The sequence below is a fragment of the Mesoplodon mirus genome, assembly GCF_964341445.2.
Source record: "Mesoplodon mirus genome assembly, chromosome: 5".
Lineage (NCBI taxonomy): Eukaryota > Metazoa > Chordata > Mammalia > Artiodactyla > Ziphiidae > Mesoplodon > Mesoplodon mirus.
Window position 1 is genome coordinate 148843469 of NC_138980.1, and position 21327 is coordinate 148864795.

General features: G+C 40.1%; 1 pseudogene across 1 annotated transcript; it reads left to right on the forward strand.

The window, feature by feature from the left end:
- Positions 1 to 3420: 3420 nt before the first annotated feature.
- LOC309805059 (CCAAT/enhancer-binding protein gamma-like) lies at positions 3421 to 3861 on the forward strand (annotated as a pseudogene). Its single transcript has one exon. The product of its transcript is annotated as a CCAAT/enhancer-binding protein gamma-like (transcript).
- The last annotated feature ends 17466 nt before the right edge of the window (positions 3862 to 21327 follow it).

A 21327-nucleotide genomic window follows, 5' to 3' on the forward strand; every position in this document is an offset into this window, starting at 1 on the left:
TTTAATAGAAGTCAAATAAGATCTTATATATGTTGCAGATTTGTCAGCAAGAAAAAACTTGGTATGATTTTTATTAAAAAATGTAAATGAAGTAAGAGCTTTTGGGTAAATGTCTTGGGACTAATTATGTTTTAGGAATGTCTACTTAAAAATAATCTCTCCAGATATTTGGTCGCTTGAAATTTTAGAGTTGTGCTAATTTAAATGAGGAAAGTTTATTGAATAGCTAGGTCATTCCCAAATAAAATGAGGTACTGAAACACTAATTACTAAACATTGGCTTCTATTTACAGGGAAACTAAAGATATTTAAGACTATTGATAAATATGTTTGGTGCCACAATGAGATTTTCTATAAGAAAGCACGTATTTTTAGAAATTATTATTGGTATTTATGTTTGCCAATCTACAGAATACTAACATAAAAGACAGTTCATATTTGCTTGATCCTTAGTTTTCACTAGAAATTAAGGTTTTGAAGAGTTGAGTATTCTAGTTTAAATATGTAATTAAAGCTACCAGAAATAATTAGGGAAATATTTCAGTATACAGTAGCGAAATAGGAAGTGGGTTTTCAGTAAAAGAAGGTATGAAGAATAGAATTGCATTTTGTTAAGGGAAAAGAAAGTAATTTTGTCCTAGAAATGGTTGTTTCTGCATGGGAAAAAATAAGAGACTAATACTCATACAGAAAATTATGGAAAGTTCGTGGAAAGGGACCCCGAGAAAAGTTTTGTGCAAGGTCAGGATTGGCTAAGTTTAGAATAAATTTAATTAAGTAAATGAATTGTTATTAAAAGTAGGTTGATGCAAGACTGGAGTTCAGTTTTCCTTCTGTTAAGAAAACAAAGTTTTTTTTAGACCATTGAGCTGCTTTTATAACAGAACTTAAGTTTCTTTACCTTTTAAAGTTTATATTTAAGTGATCTGTTCTGTATTTTCCTTTGAAATATATTTTTTAAAATGTCTATTCAGGTCATTTGCCCATTTCTTTTTTTTTTTTTTTTTTAGAAGATGTTGTGGGTAGGAGTTTGTTTATTTATTTTTGCTGTGTTGGGTCTTCGTTTCTGTGCGAGGGCTTTCTCTAGTTGTGGCAAGCGGGGGTCACTCTTCATCGTGGTGCGTGGGCCTCTCACTATCGCGGCCTCTCTTGTTGCGGAGCACAGGCTCCAGACGTGCAGGCTCAGTAGTTGTGGCTCACGGGCCTAGTTACTCCGCGGCATGTGGGATCCTCCCAGACCAGGGCTCGAACCCGTGTCCCCTGCATCGGCAGGCAGATTCTCAACCACTGCGCCACCAGGGAAGCCCTTTTGTCACATTGCTTAAGTGAATGTGTATTGTTTCACGGTGATCTATGGTCCTATTTGACCAAGTGTTTTAAAACCTTTCTGACATTTTTTGACAAACTTCCCAAATCAAATTCCAGTGAAGTTCCTTTGACCTCTAACTAACTTTTGGGATGCTCCAAAAGGGTTCCTGAAACCTCCCAAAGAGAGATATTAGTTAATTAGGTTCATTTGGTATGTTAATTACATGAGAAGCATTGTCAAATGAGTTATAGGTTATATTCTTAGGTTATATTGTATGGGTAAATGTTATTAATATAGATATTCTAGAAATTATATGGAATTCCTAAAAATCAGTAGGCCTTGGTAAAGTATTATCAGTCATAATTCTAGTTATCTTAAAATGTTTTATGTCATAGCAGTAACCAAGTTTCTTTGTCAATTGCATTGTAATTAGGTCTTTAACTGTGCCTAAGTCTTGTCATTCATAGACAGTTATTGTTTTACTCTGATGCCCTTGCAAAAATGTTTCCTCTTCCAGAATATTCATAGCAAGAATATGCACTTTTTGACAAGTGCAGGCTTCTGATAACTTTCAGATTATACTGCTGATGGGTAAGAAATTAAAGAATTCTAATGGAAAATCTCTTGGCTTCATAAACTTAAAAAGGATTAGTTACATGAGACAGTGAACTGGTGAATATGGTTATAATTTTTTTTTTTTTTGCTGTACGCGGGCCTCTCACTGTTGTGGCCTCTCCCGTTGCGGAGCACAGGCTCCGGACGCGCAGGCTCAGCGGCCATGGCCCACGGGCCCAGCCGCTCCGCGGCATATGGGATCCTCCCAGACCGGGGCACGAACCCGTATCCCCTGCATCGGCAGGCGGACTCTCAACCACTGCGCCACCAGGGAGGCCCTGGTTATAATTTTTTATGGCTTCTGTCTGAAATATTATTGGCTTTTAATCTTTATTCTTCCAGCTATAAGGAACCCTTCCCCTTAAGCTAATTATGACTTACATCAATTTAGTAAATTATACCTTTGTAAGCAGAATTGAAACATATATCCTTTCTCTCTACCTGATCCCTCCAGAGATTGGAAACTCTTGAATTACCAGCAGGTTTATCAGGTAAATTAGGAAGGCCACCTCCTAACAGGTGCAGGAATCTCAAGATATTTTGAGGACCTTGAAAAGGGAGAGATTCATTGAAAATTTTCCAAGGCAAAATCAGTGACAAGCCCTTGGCATAGCTTTCCTACCCTTGAAAGGCCTTTAAACAATTTGAGATTCCTTAAAAAGTTCCAGCAAAGCCAACTTTTAAAGAACCTATATGATCAATTACACTTGTATAAATCATTAGGCCAAGTTTGTTGAAACCAGACTTATTTTGCAAACAAATTAGTCTTATTTTGGCTATATTTTGTAGAAATGAGGGTAATTTTAGAGAGAAAAAGATCGTTTCAGTGGACATTACAATTTTGTTAGTTGAGGTCTGTATTTACTAAGACTCACTTCCCAGTAGCTCCTTGCTGTTACATTATTGTAAAGTTTAATTGAATTATTTTAAGGACACTCTAAGTTTGCTTCTGAAGTTTACCTCAGTAATCTATTTTTGGATGAAGATAAGATGCCCCTGGCGCACACGGCCCTGCGGGGAGGGGAAGCGGGTGGCGGCTGCGGAGCCGGCAGAGGCTGCCTGTTTTATAACCATCACTCCTCCTTGCTGACTCGCGGGCTGCGGGCTGCGAGGCCTGGGTCGGGTCGGGCTGCGCCGCGGGGGCCGCTTGGAGTGGAGGCCGCTTGGGGGCGGGCGGGCTGAAGGACTGTTGAACACAGGTTGGAGGAACGTGCAGCAACCACGAGTTGAACAGAACAGAGGAGGGCAAAAAATAAAGTGCTTCGTTAGCACGCTTGGAGGGAACACAGTCAGGAAAATTGCCAGCCGAGGTGTCTAGATGGAGAGGGTGGAAATGCATGTTTGAGGGGAAGGAGAATCTGTTCTTCCAACACAGATGGGCCGTACCCTCAGGGGTTCAGGTACATGTGCAGATCTCTTGGCAGTTTAGTGTGGAAACCATTGATCACCTTGTCCTCATTTCTACTTGTTCTGTGTTGTCGAGGGAGCGTGCCCAAATGAGCAAGGTATCACAGCAGAACGGTACCCCGGGAGTGAATGGAATAAGTGTCATCCATACTCAGGCTCATGCCAGCGGTTTACAGCAGGTTCCTCAGCTGGGCCCCGCTGGCTCTGGGGGCGGAGGCAAAGCTGTGCCTCCAAGCAAGGAGAGCAAAAAGAGTTTGCCCGTGGATCGCAACAGTGACGCGTCAGCGCAGAGAGAGGAACAGCATGGAGGTGAAAAAGAGCCTGTTGAAAAGCAAGCAGAAAGCGCAGGATACGCTGCAGAGAGTGAATCAGCTCGAGGAAGAGAATGAATGGTTGGAAGCAAAAAGTAAATTGGTAAGGAATTAAGTGTACTGAAAGATTTATTTCTTCAGCATGCACAAAACCTCGCAGATAACGTGCAACCCAGTAGCACTGAAAATATGACAAATTCTGATAATGCAGGACAGTAGACCTCACCCCTTCCAAACGTCACAGCCTGTGGCTTGAACGTTAAAGGTGTGACTACCTACACCCCTCATATCAGTGGCTGAATCTCCATTATTCAAAGATCCATTGAAGGTTGTTTTCTAGGATCAGTACTGAAGAGTTGATTAGCTAAAAATGTTAGCCATGTAATTTGGATATCTGGTTTTAAATTATAAGGATTTTTGTGGGGATAAAAAAAACATTTTTAAGGTATTTGGTTTAAAAAAAATGCCCCGGAGCTTGATGCTTTTAATAAATCTTGACTTCCCAAGGGAAAAAAAAAAGATGCCCCCATGACCTGCAACCAGGAGATTATGCATTACTGTAAAAGACATCATTTAAAGGACTATCTCCAACCTAAATGGAAGAACACTTATCAGGTACCTTTAACCAGCTCATGCACAGTAAGACTAAGGGAATTGACCCCTTGCATTGGACTGGCCTATGGAGAGGACTGCTGACCTCAAAATCATCTTAAAAGCGATGCTTAAACAGAGGAGAAACTACCGGACCAGGATGAGAAGACTACATCTGAAGTAGACAGCTTACCTAAGATGATGGATCAGGCCTGTATACCAATTACTTTGATAACTGCTCACACTTTTGCTTACAAACCAAATGTATTTCTTTCCTGGGACTCCCTCACTTAGCCAATCAATCAGACTTTCTCTAACCATCACCAAAAATATAAATTTTCTTTTAAAGGTACTCAAGTTCAATCAGAGCAACAAGCAAATTTTCAGCCAAAGAATGTAACTTCCCTCAGTTGTGTGCTGGACTTATATGGCTAACATCAGGCTATGATTTTTAAGGCCCCCCCCCCTTATGTTGGGAACAATTAAACCATACTAAGGATTACCAACTTAATAACACTAGGAAATTGGGCTAAGTGCCTTGTGAATAAGCCTATATATCACTTCCCTTAAAGATAAGGGTTGGTACAGAACAGACTAAGTCAAATGACCTGGGGATATACTGGGTCGCACCTAATGGAAGTTCTTGGCTTAAATTCTTACTTATGACCTTACTAATACTACTAGCTAGATTACTTGTATTCTGCTTATTTTACAAGATTGTTGTTTCTTACATTACCAAATGTGTGAATAAACCTCTGATAAAATGATGACTAAGTGACTTGAAGCAGTTGACCAGACATAGTTCTGTATAAGATCAATGATTGTAATAGTAACTCTCAATATGGGAAGAAGCAACGAGAGGGAATCATTTCTAGGACCATAATGGACTAGTAAGACAGGTGGTCCAGAGGCTTTTGGCTACAGTTAATAGGGCCTAGTCCAGTAACAGCACATTGAGTGGTATCAATGAAATCCTTGCCTGACCTAGGAATGAACATTCCACGCACTGTGGGACAAAATGGTCATGAAATGCCTCCTAAGCCATCGTCAAATGTATGACCAGGAGGGGCACTGCCAACTAAAAATTGTTGCTTGCTATCTGGTTCTATAAGAATGAAGTCACTAGACACTGCAGTTGCTGACCTTCGGCACACCCTGGAAGGAGTTCAGGATAGAGATCAAGAATGAGGCACTCTGCTCTGGGAAAAACTGGCAGAACAGGCCTTCAGATAGTTAGATATCTTCAGGAGAAGATTTTATGAGCCCAAGTTCTTGCATCTTCTCATATCTAGAAAAAGACTAAAATCGTTAACAGACATCTGTTCCTCATGACTGGCAGCAAGATTCTGCCAAAATGTGTGCTAGATCGAATGTGTCTCTCTTCATTAAAATCACATGTACACTGACCTCCCCCACTACATCTTCTGAGCAGTTTGTCAGAGCTATCTGAGAGGCTATCTCCCGGGCTATAGTCCTCGTTTTGTCCCATATAAAACTTAACTCACGACCCTCGTGCTGTGCATTTTTTTTCAGTTGACAGCACTCAGACACTTATATTAGCCTAAAGTTGGGCAAAATCATCTAACACAAAACCTATTTTATAATGTGTTGACTATCTTGTGTAATTTATTGAACACTGTATTGAAAGCAAAAAACTAAAATGTTGTAACAGTCTGGAGTGGTTGTAAGAGTATTGGCTGTTTGTTCTTCTGATTGCATGTGTGACGGGGAGCTGTGGCTCACTTCTTCTGCCCAGCATCATAAGAGGGTATCATACCACATATCACTAGTTAGGGAAAAGATCAAAATTTGAATGGTTTTTACTGAATGTGTATCAGTTTTACACCAGCATAAAATCCAAAAATCTTAAGTTGAACCATCTTGAGTTGGGGACTGTCTGTAGTCCATTATTTTAGACTCAGTAAGAATGCTAGTCAGAATAATACCATAATGAAACTAAAGACTAGTAAGTCATTTTTCAGTTGAGCCCATCTGAGAATCACTCAGAAATATCTTATTGGGATATAGGTCTTTGCCCTTAGATGTGACCTTAGGCAATCATTAACTTCTGAGGTTGCTTTGGTGGTATTAAAAAGACAAGCTGAGGCATATTAAAATTTTTAAGAGTTTGTGAGCAAAAATCAGTTCAAATTGGGCAGCTCCAAATGGTAGGTGGTTAGGAGTTCTCCATCAACAAGAGCTGGGGAGAGACTTTTACAGAGAAAACGCAGAAGCAAAACGAGGAAATTGACTACAGTTTAAAGCCTACTTGGCTACTTGTGATTGGTTGTCTGTAGGTTACAATTTTATAACCTTGAGGCATTTAGAGGCTTAGATGTTGGACTGCTTACAAAGGCTGCTGTGGCATTAGAGGCACCTCATCTAAAGGCCTCCTTTTTTTTTTCATTTTTATTACAGCATTTATTTATTTATTTCTCTTGCATGCCATGATTTTTTTAAACGACTTTATTGGAGGATAATTGTTTACATTGGTGTGTTAGTTTCTGCTTTATAACAAAGTTATACATATACATATATCAACATATCTCTTACCTCTTGCGTCTCCCTCCCTCCCTCCCTCCCACCCTCCCTATCCCACCCCTCTAGGTGGTCACAGAGCTGATCTCCCTGTGTTATGCGGCTGCTTCCCACTAGCTATCTACCTTACGTTTGGTAGTGTATATATGTCCATGCCACTGGCTCACTTTGTCCCAGTTTACCATTCCCCCTCCCTGTAGCCTCCAGTCCACTCTCTAGTAGGTCTGGGTCTTTATTCCCGTCTTGCCCCTAGGTTCTTCATGACCATTTTTTTGTTGTTGTTTTTTAGATTCCATATATATGTGTTAGCATACGGTATGTGTTTTCACTTTCTGACTTACTTCACTCTGTATGACAGACTCTAGGTCTATCCACCTCATTACAAATAGCTCAGTTTCGTTTCTTTTTATGGCTGAGTAATATTCCATTGTATATATGTGCCACATCTTCTTTATCCATTCATCCGATGATGGACACTTAGGTTGTTTCCAGCTCTGGTCTATTGTGAATAGAGTTGCAGTGAACATTTTGGTACATGTCTCTTTTTGAATTATGGTTTTCTCAGGGTATATGCCTAGTAGTGGGATTGCTGGGTCATATGGTAGTTCTATTTTTAGTTTTTTAAGGAACCTCCATACTGTTCTCCATACTGGCTGTACCAATTCACATTCCCACCAGCAGTGCAAGAATGTTCCCTTTTCTCCACACCCTCTCCAGCATTTATTGTTTCTAGATTTCTTGATGATGGCCATTCTGACTGGTGTGAGATGATATCTCATTGTAGTTTTGATTTGCATTTCTCTAATGATTAATGATGTTGAGCATTCTTTCATGTGTTTGTTGGCAGTCTGTATATCTTCTTTGGAGAAATGCCTATTTAAGTCTTCTGCCCATTTTTGGATTGGGTTGTTTGTTTTTTTGCTATTGAGCTGCATGAGCTGTTTATAAATTTTGGAGATTAATCCTTTGTCAGTTGCTTCATTTGCAAATATTTTCTCCCATTCTGAGGGTTGTCTTTTGGTCTTGTTTATGGTTTCCTTTGCTGTGCAGAAGCTTTGAAGTTTCATTAGGTCCCATGTGTTTATCTTTGTTTTTATTTCCATTTCTCTAGGAGGTGGGTCCAAAAGGATCTTGCTGTGATTTATGTCATAGAGTGTTCTACCTATGTTTTCCTCTAAGAGTTTGATAGTTTCTGGCTTTACATTTAGGTCTTTAATCCATTTTGAGCTTATTTTTGTGTATGGTGTTAGGGAATGATCTAATCTCAAACTTTTACATGTCCCTGTCCAGTTTTCCCAGCACCACTTATTGAAGAGGCTGTCCTTTCTCCACTGTACATTCCTGCCTCCTTTATCAAAGATAAGTTGGCCATATGTGTGTGGGTTTATCTCTGGGCTTTCTATCCTGCTCCATTGATCTATCTTTCTGTTTTTATGCCAGTACCACACTGTCTTGATTACTGTAGCTTTGTAGTATAGTCTGAAGTCAGGGAGCCTGATTCCTCCAGCTCCGTTTTTCGTTCTCAAGATTGCTTTGGCTATTCAGGGTCCTTTGTTTTTCCAAACAAATTTTGAAATTTTTTGTTCTAGTTCTGTGAAAAATGCCAGTGGTAGTTTGATAGGGATTGCATTGAATCTGTAGATTGCTTTGGGTAGTAGAGTCATTTTCACAGTGTTGATTCTTCCAGTCCAGGAACATGGTATATCTCTCCATCTATTTGTATCATCTTTCATTTCTTTCATCAGTGTCTTATAATTTTCTGCATACAGGTCTTTTGTCTCCCTAGGTAGGTTTATTCCTAGATATTTTATTCTTTTTGTTGCAATGGTAAATGGGAGTGTTTTCTTCATTTCACTTTCACGCTTTTCATCATTAGTGTATAGGAATGCCAGAGATTTCTGTGCATTAACTTTGTATCCTGACACTTTACCAAATTCATTGATTAGCTCTAGTAGTTTTCTGGTAGCATCTTTAGTATTCTCTATGTAGAGTATCATGTCATCTGCAAACAGTGACAGCTTAACTTCTTTTCCAATTTGGATTCCTTTTATTTCTTTTCCTTCTCTGACTGCTGTGGCTAAAACTTCCAAAACTATGTTGAATAATAGTGGTGAGTGTGGGCAACCTTGTCTTGCTCCTGATCTTAGTGGAAGTGGTTTCAGTTTTTCACCATTGAGAACGATGTTGGCTGTGGGTTTGTCAAATATGGCCTTTATTATGTTGGGGAAAGTTCCCTCTATGCCTACTTTCTGGAGGGTCTTTATCATAAATGGGTGTTGAATTTTGTCATAAGCTTTCTCTGCATCTATTGAGATGATCGTATGGTTTTTCTCCTTCAATTTGTTAATGTGGTGTATCACGTTGATTGATTTGTGTACATTAAAGAATCCTTGCATTCCTGCGATAAACTCAACTTGATCACGGTGTATGATCCTTTTAATGTGCTATTGGATTCTGTTTGCTAGTAGTTTGTTGAGGATTTTTTCATCTATGGTCATCAATGATATTAGCCTGTAGTTTTCTTTCTTTGTGACATCTTTGTCTGGTTTTGGTATCAGGGTGATGGTGGCCTCGTAGAAGGACTTTGGGAGTGTTCCTCCCTTTGCTATATTTTGGAAGAATTTGAGAAGGATGGGTGTTCGTGCTTCTCTAATTGTTTGATAGAATTCGCCTGTGAAGCCATCTGGTCCTGGGCTTTTGTTTGTTGGTAGATTTTTAATCACAGTTTCAATTTCAGTGCTTGTGATTGGTGTGTTCATATTTACTATTTCTTCCAGGTTCAGTCTTGGAAGGTTGTGCATTTCTAAGAATTTGTCCATTTCTTCCAGGTTGTCCATTTTATTGGCATAGAGTAGCTTCTACTAATCTCTCATGATCCTTTGTATTTCTGTAGTGTCAGTTGTTACTTCTCCTTTTTCACTTCTAATTGTATTTATTTGAGTTTTCTCCCTTTTTATCTTGATGAGTCTGGCTAAGGGTTTATCAATTTTGTTTATCTTCTCAAAGAACCACCTTTTAGATGTATTGATCTTTGCTATTGTTTCGTTCATTTCTTTTGCATTTATTTCTGATCTGATTTTTATGATTTCTTTCCTTCTGGTATCTTTGGGGTTATTTTGTTCTTCTTTTCTAATTGCTTTAGGTGTATGGTTAGGTTGTTTATTTGAGATGTTTCTTTTTTTATTAGTTTTATTTTATTTTATTATTTTTTTAACATCTTTATTGGAGTATAATTTCTTTACAATTGTGTGTTACTTTCTGCTTTATAACAAAGTGAATCAGTTATCCATATACATATGTTCCCATGTCTGTTCCCTTTTGCATCTCCCTCCGTCCCACACTCCCTATCCCACCCCTTTAGGTGGTCACAAACCATGGAGCTGATCTCCCTGTGCTGTGCGGCTGCTTCCCAGGAGCTTTCTTTGTTACCTTTGGTAGTGTGTATATGTCCATGCCACTCTCTCACCTTGTCACAGCTTACCCTTCCCCCTCCCCATATCCTCAAGTTCATTCTCTAATAGGTCTGTGTCTTTATTCCCGTCTTAACCATAGGTTCTTCATGACCTTCTTTTTCTCCCCTTAGATTCCATATATATGTGTTAGCATACGGTATTTGTTTTTCTCTTTCTGACTTACTTCACTCAATATGACAGACTCTAGGTCCATCCACCTCACTACAAATATCTCAATTTCGTTTCTCTTTATGGCTGAGTAATATTCCATTGTATATACATGCCACATCTTTATCCATTCATGCAATGATGGACACTTAGGTTGCTTCCATGGCCTGGCTACTGTAAATAGAGCTGCAATGAACACTGTGGTACAGGATTCTTTTTGAATTATGGTTTTCTCAGGGTATATGCCCACTAGTGGGATTGCTGGGTCGTATGGTAGTTCTATTTTTAGTTTTTAGGGCACTTCCATACTGTTCTCTATAGTGGTTGTATCAGTTTACATTCCCACCAACAGTGTAAGAGTGTACCCTTTTCTCCATACCCTTTCCAGCATTTATTGTTTCTAGAGATTTTGATGATGGCCATTCTGAGTGGTGTGAGATGATATCTCTTTGTAATTTTGGTTTGCATTTCTCTAATGATTAATGATGTTGAGCATTCCTTCATGTGTTTGTTGGCAACCTATATATCTTCTTTGGAGGAATGTCTATTTAGGTCTTCTGCCCATTTCTGGATTGGGTTGTTTGTTTTTTTATTATTGAGCTGCATGTGTGCTTGTAAATTTTGGAGATTAATCTTTTGTCAGTTGCTTCATTTGCAAATATTTTCTCGCATTCTCAGGGCTGTGTTTTGGTCCTGTTTATGGTTTCTTTGCTGTGCAAAAGCTTTTAAGTTTCATTAGGTCCCATTTGTTTATTTTTGTTTTTATTTCCATTTCTCTAGGAGGTGGGTCAAAAAGGATCTTGATGTGATTTATGTCATAGGGTGTCTGCCTATGAGTTCCTCTAAGAGTTTGATAGTGTCTGGACTTACATTTATGTCTTTAATCCAGTTTGAGTTTGTTTGTTTATTTATTTACTTATTTATTATCTTTATTGGAGTATAATTGCTTTACAATGGTGTGTTATTTTCTGCTTTATAACAAAGTGAATTAGTTATACATATACATATGTTCCCACATCTCTTCCCTCCTGCGTCTGCCTCCCTCACACCCTCCCTGCCACCCCTTCAGGAGATCACAAGGCACCGAGCTGATCTCCCTGTGCTATGTGGCTGCTTCCCACTAGCTATCTACCTTACGTTTGGTGGTGTATATATGTCCATGCCTCTCTCTTGCTTTGTCACAGCTTACCCTTCCCCCTCCCCATATCCTCAAGTCCATTCTCTAGTAGGTCTGTGTCTTTATTCCTGTCTGACCCCTAGGTTCTTCATGACATTTTTGTTTTCTTAAATTGAATATATACGTGTTAGCATACAGTATTTGTCTTTCTCTTTCTGACTTACTTCACTCTGTATGACAGACTCTAGGACTATCCACCTCATTACAAATAGCTCAATTTCGTTTCCTTTTATGGCTGAGTAATATTCCATTGTATATTTGTGCCACATCTTCTTTATCCATTCATCCGATGATGGACACTTAGGTTGTTTCCATCTCCTGGCTATTGTAAATAGAGCTGCAATGAACGTTTTGGTACATGACTCTTTTTGAATTATGGTTTTCTCAGGGTATATACCCACTAGTGGGATTGCTGGGTCATATGGTAGTTCTATTTGTAGTTTTTAAAGGAACCTGCATACTGTTCTCCATAGTGGCTGTACCAATTCACATTTCCACCAGCAGTGCAAGAGTGTGTCCTTTTCTCCACACCCTCTCCAGCATTTATTGTTTGTAGGTTTATTTTTAAATTTTTTTTATTAGTTTCTGCTTTATAACAAAGTGAATCAGTCATACATATACATCTGTTCCCACATCCCTTCCCTCATGCATCTCCCTCCCTCCCACCCTCCCCATCCCACCCCTCCAGGCGGTCACAAAGCACCGAGCTGATCTCCCTGTGCTCTGCGGCTGCTTCCCACTATCTATCTACCTTACGTTTGGTAGCGTATATATGTCCATGCCTCTCTTTCGCTTTGTCACAGCTTACCCTTCCCCCTCCCCATATCCTCAAGTCCATTCTCAAGTAGATCTGTGTCTTTATTCCCGTTTTACCCCTAGGTTCTTCATGACATTTTTTTAAAATTCCATATATATGTGTTAGCATACGGTATTTGTCTTTCTCTTTCTGACTTACTTCACTCTGTATAACAGACTCTAGGTCTATCCACCTCATTACAAATAGTTCAGTTTCGTTTCTTTTTATGGCTGAGCAATATTCCATTGTATATATGTGCCACATCTTCTTTATCTATTCATCCGATGATGGACACTTAGGTTGTTTCCAGCTCCGGTCTATTGTGAATAGAGTTGCAGTGAACATTTTGGTACATGTCTCTTTTTGAATTATGGTTTTCTCAGGGTATATGCCTAGTAGTGGGATTGCTGGATCATATGGTAGTTCTATATGTAGTTTTTTAAGGAACCTTCATACTCTTCTCCATAGTGGCTGTACCAATTCACATTCCCACCAGCAGTGCAAGAGTGTTCCCTTTTCTCCACACCCTCTCCAGCATTTATTGTTTCTAGATTTCTTGATGATGGCCATTCTGACTGGTGTGAGATGATATCTCATTGTAGTTTTGATTTGCATTTCTCTAATGATTAATGATGTTGAGCATTCTTTCATGTGTTTGTTGGCAGTCTGTATATCTTCTTTGGAGAAATGCCTATTTAAATCTTCTGCCCATTTTTGGATTGGGTTGTTTGTTTTTTTGCTATTGAGCTGCATGAGCTGTTTATAAATTTTGGAGATTAATCCTTTGTCAGTTGCTTCATTTGCAAATATTTTCTCCCATTCTGAGGGTTGTCTTTTGGTCTTGTTTATGGTTTCCTTTGCTGTGCAAAAGCTTTGAAGTTTCATTAGGTCCCATTTGTTTATCTTTGTTTTTATTTCCATTTCTCTAGGAGGTGGGTCCAAAAGGATCTTGCTGTGATTTATGTCATAGAGTGTTCTGCCTATGTTTTCCTCTAAGAGTTAGAGAGTTTCTGGACTTACATTTAGGTCTTTAATCCATTTTGAGCTTATTTTTGTGTATGGTGTTAGGGAATGATCTAATCTCATACTTTTACATGTCCCTGTCCAGTTTTCCCAGCACCAATTATTGAAGAGGCTGTCCTTTCTCCACTGTACATTCCTGCCTCCTTTATCAAAGATAAGTTGACCATATGTGCCTGGGTTTATCTCTGGGCTTTCTATCCTGCTCCATTGATCTATCTTTCTGTTTTTGTGCCAGTACCACACTGTCTTGATTACTGTAGCTTTGTAGTATAGTCTGAAGTCAGGGAGCCTGATTCCTCCAGCTCTGTTTTTCGTTCTCAAGATTGCTTTGGCTATTCGGGGTCTTTTGTTTTTCCAAACAAATTTTGAATTTTTTTGTTCTAGTTCTGTGAAAAATGCCAGTGGTAGTTTGATAGGGATTGCATTGAATCTGTAGATTGCTTTGGGTAGTAGAGTCATTTTCACAGTGTTGATTCTTCCAATCCAGGAACATGGTATATCTCTCCATCTATTAGTATCATCTTTTATTTCTTTCATCAATGTCTCATAATTTTCTGCATACAGGTCTTTTGTCTCCTTAGGTAGGTTTATTCCTAGATATTTTATTCTTTTTGTTGCAATGGTAAATGGGAGTGTTTTCTTGATTTCATTTTCAGATTTTTCATTATTAGTGTACTGGACTGCCAGAGATTTCTGTGCATTAATTTTGTATCCTGCAACTTTACCACATTCATTGATTAGCTCTAGTAGTTTTCTGGTAGCATCTTTAGGATTCTCTATGTGTAGTATCATGTCATCTGCAAACAGTGACAGCTTTACTTCTTCTTTTCCAATTTGGATTCCTTTTATTTCCTTTTCTTCTCTGGTTGCTGTGGCTAAGACTTCCAAAACTAAGTTGAATAAGAGTGGTGAGAGTGGGCAACCTTGTCTTGTTCCTCATCTTAGTGGAAATGGTTTCAGTTTTTCACCATTGAGGACAATGTTGGCTGTGGGTTTGTCATATATGGCCTTTATTATGTTGAGGAAAGTTCCCTCTATGCCTACTTTCTGCAGGGTTTTTATCATAAATGGGTGTTATATTTTGTCGAGAGCTTTCTCTGCATCTATTGAGATGATCATATGGTTTTTCTCCTTCAACTTGTTAATATGGTGTATCACATTGATTGATTTGCATATATTGAAGAATCCTTGCATTCCTGGAATAAACCCCACTTGATCATGGTGTATGATCCTTTTAATGTGCTGTTGGATTCTGTTTGCTAGTATTTTGTTGAGGATTTTTGCATCTATGTTCATCAGTGATATTGGCCTGTAGTTTTCTTTCTTTGTGACATCCTTGCCTGGTTTTGGTATCAAGGTGATGGTGGCCTCATAGAATGAGTTTGGGCGTTTTCCTTCCTCTGAAATTGTTTGGAAGAGTTTGAGAAGGATGCGTGTTAGCTCTTCTCTAAATGTTTGATAGAATTCGCCTGTGAAGCCATCTGGTCCTGGGCTTTTGTTTGTTGGAAGATTTTTTATCACAGTTTCAATTTCAGTGCTTGTGATTGGTCTGTTCATATTTTCTATTTCTTCCTGATTCAGTTTTGGCAGGTTGTGCATTTCTAAGAATTTGTCCATTTCTTCCAGGTTGTCCATTTTATTGGCATAGAGTGGCTTGTAGTAATCTCTCATGATCTTTTGTACTTCTGCAGTGTCAGTTGTTACTTCTCCTTTTTCATTTCTAATTCTATTGATTTGAGTCTTCTCCCTTTATTTCTTGATGAGTCTGGCTAATGGTTTGTCTATTTTGTTTATCTTCTCAAAGAACCAGCTTTTAGTTTTATTGCTCTTTGCTATTGTTACCTTAATTTCTTTTTCATTTATTTCTGATCTGATCTTTATGATTTCTTTCCTTCTGCTAGCTTTGGGGGGTTTTGTTCTTCTTTCTCTAATTGCTTTAGGTGCAGGGTCAGGTTGTTTCCTCGAGATATTTCCTGTTTCTTAAGGTGGGATTGTATTTCTATAAACTTCCCCCTTAGAACTGCTTTTGCTGCATCCCATAGGTATTGGTTCGTCATGTCTCCATTGTCATTTGTTTCTAGGTATTTTTTAATTTTCTCTTTGATTGCTTCAGTGATCACTTCGTTATTGAGTAGTGTATTGTTTAGCCTCCATGTGTTTGTATTTTTTACAGATCTTTTCCTGTAATTGATGTCTAGTCTCATAGCATTGTGGTCGGAAAAGATACTTGATACAATTTCAATTTTCTTAAATTTACCAAGGCTTGATTTGTCACCCAAAATATGATCTATCCTGGAGAATGTTCCATGAGCACTTGAGAAAAATGTGTATTCTGTTGTTTTTGGATGGAATGCCCTATAAATATCAATTAAATCCATCTTGTTTAATGTATCATTTAAAGCTTGTGTTTCCTTATTTATTTTCATTTTGGATGATCTGTCCATTGGTGAAAGTGGGGTGTTAAAGTCCCCTACTATGAGTGTGTTACTGTCGATTTCTCCTTTTATGGCTGTTAGTATTTGCCTTATGTATTGAGGTGCTCCTATGTTGGGTGCATAAATATTTACAATTGTTATATCTTCTTCTTGGATCGATCCCTTGATCATTATGTAGTGTCCTTCTTTGTCTCTTCTAGTAGTCTTTATTTTAAAGTCTATTTTGTCTGATATGAGAATTGCTACTCCAGCTTTCTTTTGGTTTCCATTTGCATGGAATATCTTTTTCCATCCCCTTACTTTCAGTCTGTATGTGTCTCTAGGTCTGAAGTGGGTCTCTTGTAGACAGCATATATATGGGTCTTGTTTTTGTATCCATTCAGCCAATCTGTGTCTTTTGGTGGGAGCATTTAATCCATTTACATTTAAGGTAATTATTGATATGTATGTTCCTATTCCCATTACCTTAATTGCTTTGGGTTCGTTATTGTAGGTGTATTCCTTCTGTTGTGTTTCTTGCCTAGAGAAGTTCCTTTAGCATTTGTTCTAAAGCTGGTTTGGTGGTGCTGAACTCTCTCAGCTTTTGCTTGTCTGTAAAGGTTTTAATTTCTCCATCAAATCTGAATGAGATCCTTGCTGGGTAGAGTAATCTTGGTTGCAGATTTCTCTCCTTCATCACTTTAATTATGTCCTGCCACTCCCTTCTGGCTTGTAGAGTTTCTGCTGAGAGATCAGCTGTTAACCTGATGGGGATTCCCTTGTGTGTTATTTGTTGTTTTTGCCTTGCTGCTTTTAATATGATTTCTTTGTATTTAATTTTTGACAGTTTGATTAATATGTGTCTTGGTGTATTTCTCCTTGGATTTATTCTGTATGGGACTCTCTGTGCCTCCTGGACTTGATTAACTATTTCCTTTCCCATATTAGGGAAGTTTTCAACTATAATCTCTTCAAATATTTTCTCAGTCCCTTTCTTTTTCTCTTCTTCTTCTGGAGCCCCTATAATTCGAATGTTGGTGCGTTTAATGTTGTCCCAGAGGTCTCTGAGACTGTCCTCTCTTCTTTTCATTCTTTTTTCTTTATTTTGCTCTGCAGCAGTTATTTCCACTATTTTATCTTCTATGTCACTTATCCGATCTTCTGCCTCAGTTATTCTGCTATTGATCCCATCTAGAGTATTTTTCATTTCATTTATTGTGTTTTTAATCGATGCTTGATTCATCTTTAGTTCTTCTAGGTCCTTGTTAACTGTTTCTTGCATTTTGTCTATTCTATTTCCAAGATTTTGGATCTTGGAAATAGAATCTTGGATCATCTTTACTATCATTATTCTGAATTCTTTTTCAGGTAGACTGCCTATTACCTCTTCATTTGTTAGGTCTGGTAGGTTTTTATCTTGCTCCTTCACCTGCTGTGTGTTTTTCTGTCTTCTCATTTTGCTTATGTTACTGTGTTTGGGGTCTCCTTTTTGCAGGCTGCAGATTCGTAGTTCCCGTTGTTTTTGGTGTCTGTCCCCAGTGGCTAAGGTTGTTTCAGTAGGTTGTGTAGTCTTCCTGGTGGGGGGGACTAGAGCCTGTGTTCTGGTGGTTGAGGCTTGATCTTGTCTTTCTGGTGGACAGGTCCACGTCTGGTGGTGTGTTTTGGGGTGCCTGTGGCCTTATTATGTTTTTAGGCAGCCTCTCTGCTAATGGGTTGGGGTAGTGTTCCTGTCTTGCTAGTTGCTTGGCATAGGGTGACCAGCACTGTAGCTTGCTGGTCGTTGACTGAAGCTGGGTGCTGGTGTTGAGATGGAGATCTCTGGGAGATTGTCACCGCTTGATATTATGTGGAGCTGGGAGGTCTCTTGTGGACCCGTGTCCTGAAGTTGGCTCTCCCACTTCAGAGGCACAGCACTGACTCCTGGCTGCAGCACCAAGAGCCTTTCATCTACCCGGCTCAGAATAAAAGGGAGAAAATGTAGAAAGAAAGAATTAGTAGAAGAAAGAAAGAGAGAAAGATAGAAAGGAAGGAAGGGAGGGAGGGAGGAAGAAAGAAAGGAGGGAGGGAGGAAGGAAGGAAAGAAAGAAAGGAAGAAAGGAGGAAGGAAGGAAGGAAAGAAAGAAAGGAGGGAGGGAGGAAGGAAAGAAAGAAAGAAAGGAGGGGCAGAGGGACGGAGGGAGGAGGGGAAGGTAGGAAAAAAAGAAAGAGAAAAGATAAAGTAAAATAGAATAAAGTATAAAATATAGTAGCGTTATTAAAATAAAAAAGTAATTATTGAAAAAAAACGGACGGATAGAAGCCTGGGACATATGGTGGAAGCAAACCTATATAGAGAAAATCTCACACAGTAGCATACGCGTACACATTCACAAAAAGAGAACAGGGGGAAGAAATCGAAAATCTTGCTCTCAAAGTCCACCTCCTCAATTTGGGATAATTCGTTGTAAAAGGAGGAAAAGGGGAAAAAGTCTGAAATCTTGCTCTCTAAGTCCACCTCCTTATTTTGGGATAATTCGTTGTAAAGAGAGGAGAAGAGGGAAAAATCTTAAATCTTGTCCTCAAAGTCCACCCTCTCAATTTGCGATGATTCGCTTTCCATTCATGCACTCCATAGACGCAGGGCACATCAAGCGGACCGTGGAGCTTTAATCCGCTGCCTCCAAGGCCGCACAGAGGGATTTCCCTGTCTCTTCTCTGCTCTCACAGCTCCCGGGTCTCTGCCTTGGACCTGGCCCCACCTCTGCGTGTAGGTCACTGGAGGGCGTCCGTTCTTCGCTCAGACAGGACGGGTTTAAAGGAGCCGCTGATTCAGGGGCTCTGGCTCACTCAGGCCGAGGGGAGGGAGGGGCACAGAGTGCGGGGCGAGCCTTCGGCGGCAGAGGCCGGCGTGACGTTGCACCAGCCCGAGGCGCTCCGTGTGCTTTCCCGGGGAAGCCGTCCCTGGATCCCGGGACCCCGGCAGTGGCGGGCTGCACAGGCTCCCCGGAAGGGGTGGTGGACAGTGACCTGCGCACGCACACAGGCCTTGTGGCGGCGGCAGCAGCAGCCCCAGCGTCCCACGCCCGTCTCCGGGGTCCGCTCCTTTAGCCACCGCTCATGCCCGTCTCCGGCGCTTCCCAAAGCAGCCCTCTTAATGTCCTCTCCTCGCGCACCAGGAAACAAAGAGGGAAGAAAAAGTCTCTTGCCTCTTCGGCAGCTCCAGACTTTTTCCCGGACTCCCTGCCGGCCAGCCGTGGTGCACTAACCCCTTCAGGCTCTCTTCACCCCGCCAGCCCCAGTCCTCTCCCTGCGCTCTGAAACTGGATACCCGAGCCTTAGCTCCCAGCCCCGCCCGCCCCAGTGGCCCAGCAGACAAGCCTCTCCGGCTGGTGTGTGCCTGAGGGCACCGATCTTCTGTGCGGGAATCTCTCCGCTTTGCCCTCCGCACCCGTGTTGCTCCGCTCTCCTCCGCTACTCCGAAGCTTCCCCCTCCGCCACCCGCAGTCTCCGCCCGCGAAGGGGCTTCTAGTGTGTGGGAAACTTTCCTCCTTCCCGGCTCCCTCCCACTGGTGCAGGTCCCGTCCCTATCCTTTTGTCTCTGTTTATTCTTTTTTTCTTTTGCCCTACCCAGGTATGTAGGTAGTTTCTTGCCTTTTGGGGGGTCTGAGGTCTTCTGTCAGCGTTCAGTAGGTGTTCTGTAGGAGTTGTTCCACGTGTAGATGAATTTCTGATGTATCTGTGGTGAGGAAGGTGATCTCCGCGTCTTACTCTTCCGCCATCTTCAAGAGTCTCTCCCATGACACTTTTTGAATTATGGTTTTCTCAGGGTGTATGACCAGTAGTGTGATGGCTGGGTTGTATGGTAGTTTTATTTTTAGTTTTTTAAGGAACCTCCGTACTGTCCTCTATAGTGGCTGTATCAGTTTACATTCCCACCAACTGTGTAAGAGTGTACCCTTTTCTCCATACCCTTTCCAGCATTTATTGTTTCTAGAGTTTTTGGTGATGGCCATTCTGACTGGTGTGAGATGATTTCTCATTGTACTTTTGATTTGCATTTCTCTAATGATTAATGATGTTGCGCATTCTTTCATGTCTTTGTTGGCAACCTATATATCTTCTTTGGAGAAATGTCTATTTAGGTCTTCTGCCCATTTTTGGATTGGGTTGTTTGTTTTTTATTATTGAGCTGCGTGTGCTGCTTGTAAATTTTGGAGATTAATCCTTTGTCAGTTGCTTCATTTGCAAATATTTTCTGAGGGCTGTCTTTTTGTCGTGTTTAGGGTTTCCTTTGCTGTGCAAAAGCTTTTAAGTTTCATTAGGTCACATTTGTTAATTTTTCTTTTTATTTCCATTTCTCTAGGAGGTGGGTCAAAAAGGATCTTGCTGTGATTTATGTCATAGGGTGTCTGCCTGTGTTTTCCTCTCAGAGTTTGATAGTGTGTGGCCTTACACTTATGTCTTTAATCCAGTTTGAGTTTGTTTATTTATTTATTTATTATCTTTATTGGCGTATAATTGCTTTACAATGGTGTGTTATTTTCTGCTTTATAACAAAGTGAATCAGTTATACATATACATATGTTCCCATATCTCTTCCCTCCTGCATCTCCCTCCCTTCCTCCCTCTGTATCCCACCCATCCAGGAGGTCACAAGGCACCGAGCTGATCTCCCTGTGCTATGCGGCTGCTTCCCACTAGCTATCTACCTTACGTTTGGTGGTGTATATATGTCCATGCCTCTCTCTCGCTTTGTCACAGCTTACCCTTCACCCTCCCCATATTCTCAAGTCCGTTCTCTAGTAGGTCTGTGTCTTTATTCCTGTCTGACCCCTAGGTTCTTCATGACATTTTTGTTTTCTTAAATTGAATATATACGTGTTAGCATACAGTATTTGTTTTTCTCTTTCTGACTTACTTCACTCTGTATGACAGACTCTAGGACTATCCACCTCATTGCAAATAGCTCAATTTCGTTTCCGTTTGTGGCTGAGTAATATTCCATTGTATATATGTGCCACATCTTCTTTATCCATTCATCCGATGATGGACACTTAGGTTGTTTCCATCTCCTGGCTATTGTAAATAGAGCTGCAATGAACGTTTTGGTGCATGACTCTTTATGAATTCTGGTTTTCTCAGGGTACATGCCCACTAGTGGGATTGCTGGGTCATATGGTAGTTCTATTTGTAGTTTTTAAAGGAACCTCCATACCGTTCTCCATAGCGGCTGTACCAATTCACATTCCCACCAGCAGTGCAAGAGTGTGTCCTTTTCTCCACACCCTCTCCAGCATTTATTGTTTGTAGGTTTTTTGATGATGGCCAGTTTGATTGGTGTGAGATGATATCTCATTGTAGTTTTGATTTGCATTTCTCTAATGATTAATGATGTTGAGCATTCTTTATATGTTTGTTGGCAATCTGTATATCTTCTTTGGAGAAATGTCTGTTTAGCTCTTCTGCCCATTTTTGTTTTGGGCTCTTTGTTTTTTTGTTATTGAGCTGCATGTGCTGCTTATAAATTTTGGAGTTTAATCCTTTATC